Genomic DNA, 9,784 nt, shown 5'->3' with positions numbered 1-9,784 from the left:
CAATCTTGTCCCTGACATCCTTGGAGAGCTCTTTGGTCTTGGCCATCGTGGAGAGTTTGGAATCTGATTGATTGCTTCTGTGGACAGGTGTCTTTTATACAGGTAACAAACTGAGATTAGGAGCACTCCCTTTAAGAGTGTGCTCCTAATCTCAGCTCGTTACGTGTATAAAAGACACCTGGGAGCCAGAAATCTTTCTGATTGAGAGGGGGTCAAATACTTATTTCCCTCATTAAAATGCAAATCAATTTATAACATTTTTGACATGCGTTTTTCTGGACTTTTTTGTTGTTATTCTGTCTCTTACTGTTCAAATAAACCTTCCATTAAAATTATAGACTGATCATTTCTTTGTCAGTGGGCAAACGTTCAAAATCAACAGGGGATCAAATACTTTTTTCCCTCACTGTAGTATGCTGTAGTATAGTGGTAGTATATATATATAGTATACTGTAGTGATAGTGGTTATATATATATATATATATATATATAGTATACTGTAGTGGTAGTATATATAGTACACTGTAGTGGTAGTATATATAGTATACTGTAGCGATAGTTTTAGTATATATAGTATACTGTAGTGGTAGTATATATAGTGTACTGTAGCAATAGTGGTAATGTATATAGTATAATTCATGTTTTGTATACTCGGTGTATACGGAGTGTACTGTAGTGGTAGTGGTTGTGTATAGCACAGTGACTTTCACAGCTTCTGACTGTCAACTCATAATGGCTGTGTCACCACCTCATCCATCAGACTCTGAGTGGCACAGAGAGACTGGCACTTACCTCAGGACCACAGCAGCTGGGGCACGCCATGCCAACACAAGCACATGGACATGTGCACACACACACCCACACATGCATACACAAACAGACACGGGCACACATACACAGGCACTCTCTCACACATGCACATACGCACACACTCACGCACGTACGCACACACACATCACTAATCACTGAATCCAGGTAAGTCTTACTGTGTTCCTGTTGATCGAATCCGGTAAGAGAATGATTACTTTTCCAGGTGTCGGTGTGCGCACTTCCATATTGTTGTGGAAATGACCCATTGTTGCTCAGCTGCTGAGACAGGAAGCACCTTTCACAACAACTCCTTGACACTCATACTCCAAGCATTGCCTGAACAACTCACACACTCTAATAAAAATGGCCAAAGACTCAAGCCACCCAAGACATGGACTGTTCTCCAGGCTCCCATCCGGCAGCCGGTACCAGTGCATCAACGCTCAGACAAACATACTCCTAAACAGCTTCTATCCCCTGGCCATCATCTACTGTTCTCCATCTCCCACAGACTATCCACTGTAATGGCTGTCGTTGGGTAGAGAGGACCAAGGCGCAGCGGGTTGCATGTTCATCATTATATTTTATTAAATAAATGTGAACACAGGAAAAACAAAGAACGACAGTTTCACAGGCTAATACTCACAGCAGTGCGAAATACAACTACCCACAAACTACAAACAAAACACATACCTATATATAGGACTCTCAATCAGAGGCAACTAAAAACACCTGCCTCCAATTGAGAGTCCAACACCCAATTACCAAGACATAGAAATACAAAGAACTAGAATGAACCTAGAAATACAAAACATAGAACATAAACCAAAACCCGGAAATAATAAATCAACCACCCCATTACTGACACAACCAGCCCGAACCACATAAAAACAAATACCCTCTGCCACGTCCTGACCAAACTACAATAACAAATAACCCCTATTACTGGTCAGGACGTGACATCCACACATACTCTGTGCCCATCCACAGGTCTCTACCTACTCAGACACAACCTAAGCTGCTGCTAAAATGATTATAAATTAGATGTATTATTCCATTATGCTGCTGTTCATTGATTATTGATTACCATTAGTATTTATCTATTTATTCTGCTACTGGTCACTATTAATCCTGTTTACATGTATATATTACCATTAGTATCTATCTATTTATTCTGCTACTGGTCACTACTGCACCTGTTTACATGTTTATATTACCATTAGTATATTACCATAAGCATTTAAAGTGCCTTCAGAAAGTATTTACACCCCTTGAATTACAAAGTGGGATTCAAATGTATTTAATTGTCATTTTTTTGTCATCGATCTACACAAAATAATGTCAAAGTGGAATAAAATTTGAACGTTTAAAAAATAAAATTAAGGTAAATAAACCACTAGTATATCACAAGAGGTAGCTGAGGGGAGGATGGCTCATAACAAAGGCTGGAATGGAGTGAATGGAATGGCATCCAACACATGGAAAACGTGTTTGTTACCTTTTTAGTTTTATAATATTTTTGTTTCAATTTTTTCCCACACCAAATACTAACATACACATACAAACAACAACTTATAGACACACACAAACAACAACTACATCTCCTCTGCCTAGTCCCGCATGCTCACACCCCCATCCCTAGTGCCTGACCACACACCCATCCCTAGTGCCTGGCCACACCCCCAGCTCAGCAGGGCTAGGCCACACCCCCATCCCTAGTGCCTGACCACACCCCCATCCCTAGTGCCTGGCCACACCCCCAGCTCGGCAGGGCAAGGTTGTCTCCAGCCAAACGCGTATGCAGACTTGAGATCCAGAGTTGTTCTGTGGTACTACCGGTCATTATGTGTCTACCTGTCCCTTCAAGAGACCTAGCTCATTCGTTGGAGTGAGTACTCTGGTGGGCCTTAACCTCTACGGGCCACGGGAGCAGTATTGAGAATTTTGAAAAAAATATGTGCCCATTTTTAACTGCCTCCTACACCAACTCAGAAGCTAGGATATGCATATTATTAACACATTCGGATAGAAAACACTCTGAATTTTCTAAAACAGTTTGAATGGTGTCTGTAAGTATAACAAAACTCATATTGCAGGCAAAAACCTGTGAAAAATAGATTAAAAAAAATGAGAATTTTGTGACTGTACTATTTAGTGTCATTGTTTTAAAGATACCACAGTGAGAAAGGATTCAGTTCGCAACTCCTACTGCTTCCACTAGATGTCAACGATCTTTAGAAAGTTGTTGGAAGCATCTGTCATGAATACAGACCGAATTAGAAAGCTTACAAGTTGACACGTCATCACTTCATTTTTTGCGCCTGCGCATGAATCTGAGAAGAGTGTCTTTGTCATAATCGTTTATTCTAGACACTTGATAGGTTGTGTGAAAATATTACTGATGTTTACTGATGTTTCACGTTAAAAATGGACCAAAAGATTAATGCTAAACAACTTTTGACATGTTTGAACAAACATAAATAGATTATTTACTAGGTTTTTTTTAGCTTTTCGGCATGACTTTACACTGCCCACCTCATTTTGTGGGAGCCTACTGAACGCTAACTATTTGGACATAAATTATGAACTTTATCAAAAGAAACCACATTTGTTCTGGACCTGGGATCGCTGGCAGCGCCTTCTGATGGAGATAATCAAAGGTAAGGGGATATTTAGAATGTTATTATCGATATTAGATGATGCTAATGCTAACGGTATAGCTTAGCTTAGCTTATAGCTTAGCTTATGTTGTTAGCATAGTACCCAGTTTATAGCAAAATGTGATTTCCCAGTAAAGTTATTTTGAGATCTGGCCATTCGATAGCAATTACGAGATGATAATATATTATTCTTTGAATGACAATATTATAATTTACCAATGTTTTCGAATAGTAATTCCGTGATTTGTAATGCTGGATTCACTGGGAGCATTCGAGCCGAAAAAAATTCTGAATTTCACCGTGACTGTAAATGCTGTTTTTGGATATAAATATGAACTTGATGGAACTAAAAATGCATGTATTGTCTAACATAATGTCCTATGAGTGTCATCTGATGCAGATTGTCAAAGGTAAGTGCATAATTCTAGCTAGTTTTCTGTCTGTTGATGCCCTTCTTTGAATTGGCTAAACATTACACGCAGCTATTGTCAATGTACTCTCCTCACATAACCTAACTTTATGCATTCTCCGTAAAGCCTCTGAAAATCGGACAGCGTGGTTAGATTTAGGAGATATATCTTTCAAATGGAGGAAAATAGTTGATTATTTGATTATTTGAAATGATTACTCTTGCAGTTTTGAATTCCCCGCCATGGTCACATGACAATGAATCCCAATACCGGGATAAGATCCTGCCCCCTGGCCTCAACAGGTTTTAAAGATCATTTTTCGTCTCCCCTTGCTTACCCCACTCTCCATGCCATCCTGCGGTGGGGCGACCAGTCCAAGTCTCTCCAGATACACATCAACTCGGGGGCCGATGTGAGTCTCATGGACGTTACCCTGGCGTCCAAGCTGGGCATCCATCAAACCCTCTCCATTCCCATGGGTGTTAGAGGGCTGGATGGGAGGGTTATGGCCCGGAGGAGAGGTGCTGGGTCCCCGCTAGGGGCATCCTGGACCCAGGCCTCATCTCTGAGTTCCAGCGCCGGCACCCTGCTCAACCAGGTATGCACCCAGGTAGGACGCCAGGTGGCGTTCCTAGAAGGGGGGGCTACTGTCGCGCCCTGATCTGTTTCACCTGTCCTTGTTTCCACCCCCTCTAGGTGTCGCCCATCTTCCCCACTTATCCCCTGGGTATTTATACCTGTGTTTTCTGTCTGTCTGTTGCCAGTTCATCTTGTTTGTTCCAGCCTACCAGCGTTTTGTCTCAGCTCCTGCTTTTTCCATTCTCTCTTTTCTCGTCCTCCTGGTTTTGACACCTGCCTGTCCTGACTCCGAGCCCGCCTGCCTGACCACTCTGCCTGACCCTGAGCCTGCCTGCCATCCTGTACCTTTGCCCCTACTCTGGATTATCGACCCCTGCCTGCCTTGACCTGTCGTTTGCATGCCCCTGTTACAATAAACATTGTTACTTCTACACAGTTGGCACTTAGATCTTACCTGAAACCTGATAGATTTCCATGTTTTTAGTATAAGTTTTTCAAGATGAGAAGAGAATCGTTCAGCCCATTGGGTATCTCACTACACCCCCATATGCCATGTCTTGAAATATGCAGACAGACAGATTAAAAGTATACATTGTAATACTTCTGACAGCCAACTTTCTAGCTCCGCCCATAACTTTTGGACTTTGTAATGTATTTAATACCATTCCTCTCCAGCCATTACCACGAGCCCTTCTCTCCCAATTAACATGCCACCAACCTCCTGTGTAATATATCTTGATTAGATAAGTATTCACACCCCTGAGTCAATCATGTTAGACTCTCCTTTCGCAGTGATTACAGATTTGAGTCTTTCTGGATAAATCTCTAAGAGCCTTCCACACCTGGATTGTGCAACATTTGCCCATAATTTTTCAAAATTCTTCAATCTCCGTCAAGTTGGTTGTTGATCATTGCCACACAACCATTTTCAAGTCTTGCCATAGACTTTCAAGCCAATTTAAGTCAAAACTGTGGCTAGGTCACTCAGGATCATTGTCTTCTTGGTAATCGACTCCAGTGTATATTTGGCCTTGTGTTTAAGGTTATTGTCCTGCTGAAAGGTGAACTTGTTTTCCTCTAGGGTTTTGCCTGTGCGTAGCTCTATTCCATTTCTTTTTATTAAAAAAAACAACTTCCTGTTCCTTGCCGATGACAAGCATACCCATAACATGATGCAGCCACCACCATGCTTGAAAATATGAAGAGTGGTACTCAGTGATGTGTTGTGTTGGATTTGCCCCAAACATAATGATTTGTACTCAGGACAAAACATGATGCATGTTTTGGAACATTTTTATTCTCTACAGACTTTGTTATTTTCATTCTGTAATTGATGTTAGTGTTGTGGAGTAACTACAATGTTGTTGATCCATCCTCAGTTATCGCCTATCACAGCCATTAAACTCTGTAACTGTTTGAATCATTGGCCTCATGGCAAAATTCCTGAGCGGTTTCCTTCCTCTCCGTCAACTAAGTTAGGAAAGGGCGCCTGTATCTTTGTAATGACTGGGTGTATTGACGCACCATCCAAAGTGTAATTAACAACTTCACCATGCACAAAGGGATATTCAATGTCTGTTTGTTTTTTTATACCCATCTACCAATAGATGGCCTTCTTTTCGAGGCATTGGAAAACCTCCCTGGTCTTTTTGGTTGAATCTGAGCTTAAAATTCACTGCTCGACCTTACAAATAATTGTATGTTTGGGGTACAGAGATGGGGTAGTGGTTTAAAAATCATGTTAAACACCATTATTGCGCACAGAGTGAGTCCATACAACTTTTGTGACTTACTCCTGAACGTATTTAGGCTTGCCATAACAAAAGGTTTGTATATACAACCTGTATATACAACCACTCCAGTAACCCTGGACATTGAATAAGGTACTTACCTGTATATACAACCACTCCAGTGACCCTGGACATTGAATAAGGTACTTACCTGTATATACAACCACTCCAGTGACCCTGGACATTGAATAAGGTACTTACCTGTATATACAACCACTCCAGTGACCCTGGACATTGAATAAGGTACTTACCTGTATATACAACCACTCCAGTGACCCTGGACATTGAATAAGGTACTGACCTGTATATACAACCACTCCAGTAACCCTGGACATTGAATAAGATACTGACCTGTATATACAACCACTCCAGTGACCCTGGACATTGAATAAGGTACTGACCTGTATATACAACCACTCCAGTAACCCTGGACATTGAATAAGGTACTTACCTGTATATACAACCACTCCAGTGACCCTGGACATTGAATAAGGTATTTACCTGTATATACAACCACTCCAGTGACCCTGGACATTGAATAAGGTACTTACCTGTATATACAACCACTCCAGTGACCCTGGACATTGAATAAGGTACTTACCTGTATATACAACCACTCCAGTGACCCTGGACATTGAATAAGGTACTTACCTGTATATACAACCACTCCAGTGACCCTGGACATTGAATAAGGTACTTACCTGTATATACAACCACTCCAGTGACCCTGGACATTGAATAAGGTACTTACCTGTATATACAACCACTCCAGTGACCCTGGACATTGAATAAGGTACTGACCTGTATATACAACCACTCCAGTAACCCTGGACATTGAATAAGGTACTGACCTGTATATACAACCACTCCAGTGACCCTGGACATTGAATAAGGTACTTACCTGTATATACAACCACTCCAGTGACCCTGGACATTGAATAAGGTACTGACCTGTATATACAACCACTCCAGTAACCCTGGACATTGAATAAGGTACTTACCTGTATATACAACCACTCCAGTGACCCTGGACATTGAATAAGGTACTGACCTGTATATACAACCACTCCAGTAACCCTGGACATTGAATAAGATACTGACCTGTATATACAACCACTCCAGTGACCCTGGACATTGAATAAGATACTGACCTGTATATATTTGCATTCTCATGTTTCTTCAACTCTCATCGTAGTTCTTGTGTGGTTTTATTCTTACTTAAATGTTGTATTCTATTTTCTATTATTATCTATATTATTATTATTATTGTCGTTATTATTGTTATTGCATTGTATTCTGTGCTCTTAATCGCTATTCTACCCAACTTGAAACACACACACACACACACACACACACACACACACACACACACACACACACACACACACACACACACACACACACACACACACACACACAAGAATTTCCTGAACCCGATTAATCAACCACACTTGCTTGTTTGGTAACTTAGTAATTTCAACAGGGCTGTGACTGTGGCTAAGACTGACCAAGATGACATAGGACTGGGAGGATTGGAATGTCTACCACAGGGTCCACCCTATCATACACCTCGTTAGTTTACTGTTCTTTCAATAGAGAGAAAAATCCCTGAGCATTGAAATTGATCAGTTGCTTCTAATGGTACACAGAGAAGCATGGGATAATCATGTTGGCACAACAGAGAGGCATTGTTAGGATACAGGATTGTCACCTGTAAATGTGGCTAGATTCTCCTGGAATGTATCTGAGAGAAACCGTCTCAGAACCCTCGTAAACAAGGAACGTTGTGGGAACATCAGGTGCTGTAGCCTGTTTGTGTGTCACCATACTAACTTACCTGATTCAACTGGAGGTGGATAAACATCATTCGTTCAGGACTAGACAACCCATGCATTATGTCATGACGTTCACTCATTAGTGTTCTGAGACATATAGAAGCCGTAGAAGATTCTCTCTAGTTCTGTCTCTCTCTCTGGGAGCGTGTGTCTGTCCTGCCTGCCTGTCTGTCAGTCTCTGGAATAGCAGCTAACTATGTGACCATGACTACACTCAACTATTTCTGTGAGGACAGGCTTATGGGAGGCTCCACTACTGTACATGATAACGCACACAAACACACACACTGAATAATCACCTTACTACTCAGCAATAGTTTGACAAAAATCTGTCAAAGCCATTTACAGTTTAAGAACGATAGCAGATGTTACAGCCTCAGCTATATGGCACTGCGTCCTTCTTAGAAGTGGTTGTTCCAGTTTCCAAGTCTGCATCGATTCCAAACGGGGCACAGCACTCTCCCTATTGCTCAACATATGGTTTAAGCAGAACACTCTTGAGACACACCCAGCATGTTGCAGCTGAATTTCTGGCTTCAACCAGTTCTCCCTCCCTCAGTATCTCTGCCAAAAGAGTCAGAAGAAAAAGACAATGGGAATCTTTAGACCTTTTACTGTGTGAAGTGTACTAACAATTAACTTCACCGAGACAAGACTGTTTTTATTTTACTTTTGGGTCATCAATTTCAGATCCAGCAACAATTGACTGTTAGGGGACCCATTTAACCATTTACCACCACCCCTCTCATCTCTCCAACCCTCTCACCCTCACTGCATTCCAGAGGGGGTCCCTAAACCAACAAAGACCCCACATCAAACAGCCAGGCCCATGGCTGGGGGAAGCAGGTCGCCCACACACACACACGCACACACGCACACACGCACAGACATACAGTCTTGTAAAACTAACACACACACACATACACACACCACCAGCAGCAGCATCAGCATCCGGACAGGAGGTGATTTCACTGTCTGAGTAACAGTTGGTTGAGTCTGGCTATGAGTCCATAGACTAAACCAGACCATTAAGCCAGGCGATGTTAGGTTTCACAGCACCACAGCATTGTTGTTTAGCCACAGGGTATTTACTGTAAGGGGCTGGTGTGAGCTCTACATCACCTCTGTGGGGCGTTGGTATTCAGGGGTGCTCAGTGGTGGAAGGATTAAGTGTTATAGTATAGTTGCACGCGTGTGTGTGTGTGTGTGTGTGTGTGTGTGTGTGTGTGTGTGTGTGTGTGTGTGTGTGTGTGTGTGTGTGTGTGTGTGTGTGTGTGTGTGTGTGTGTGTGTGTGTGCGTACGTGCGTGCGTGTGTAGCAGAGTTGCTCATATGTTACATTAGTAGGCAGCGTCTCTGAGCATGCCATCTGTTGGCTGTGTGACTAATGCTGTGGAGGTGTAGTGGAATGATGCGGTGTACTCTCAGATCAGGTGTCCCAACTTCATCTCCCCCAAAGGCTTCCTGTTCCTGTTCCTGGCTAGAGTGCAGCAGGTTCATGTCCCACCCACCCACCCACTGTAACCAGCCACTTAGTAATGTATCGTCTGATTGATGATCTGTCAGAGCGCCTGATGGGGTCCTGTCATCATAACTACATAGTCTTAAAGCTTCAGATTACTGTAGATCAAAGGAGAACAGCCGAGAATACACTAGATTACTGTAGATCAAAGGAGAACAGCCGAGAATACATTAGATTAC

This window comes from Salmo trutta, chromosome 13, assembly GCF_901001165.1.
Source record: "Salmo trutta chromosome 13, fSalTru1.1, whole genome shotgun sequence".
Taxonomy (NCBI): Eukaryota; Metazoa; Chordata; class Actinopteri; order Salmoniformes; family Salmonidae; genus Salmo; species Salmo trutta.
This window is presented reverse-complemented; position numbering follows the sequence as displayed.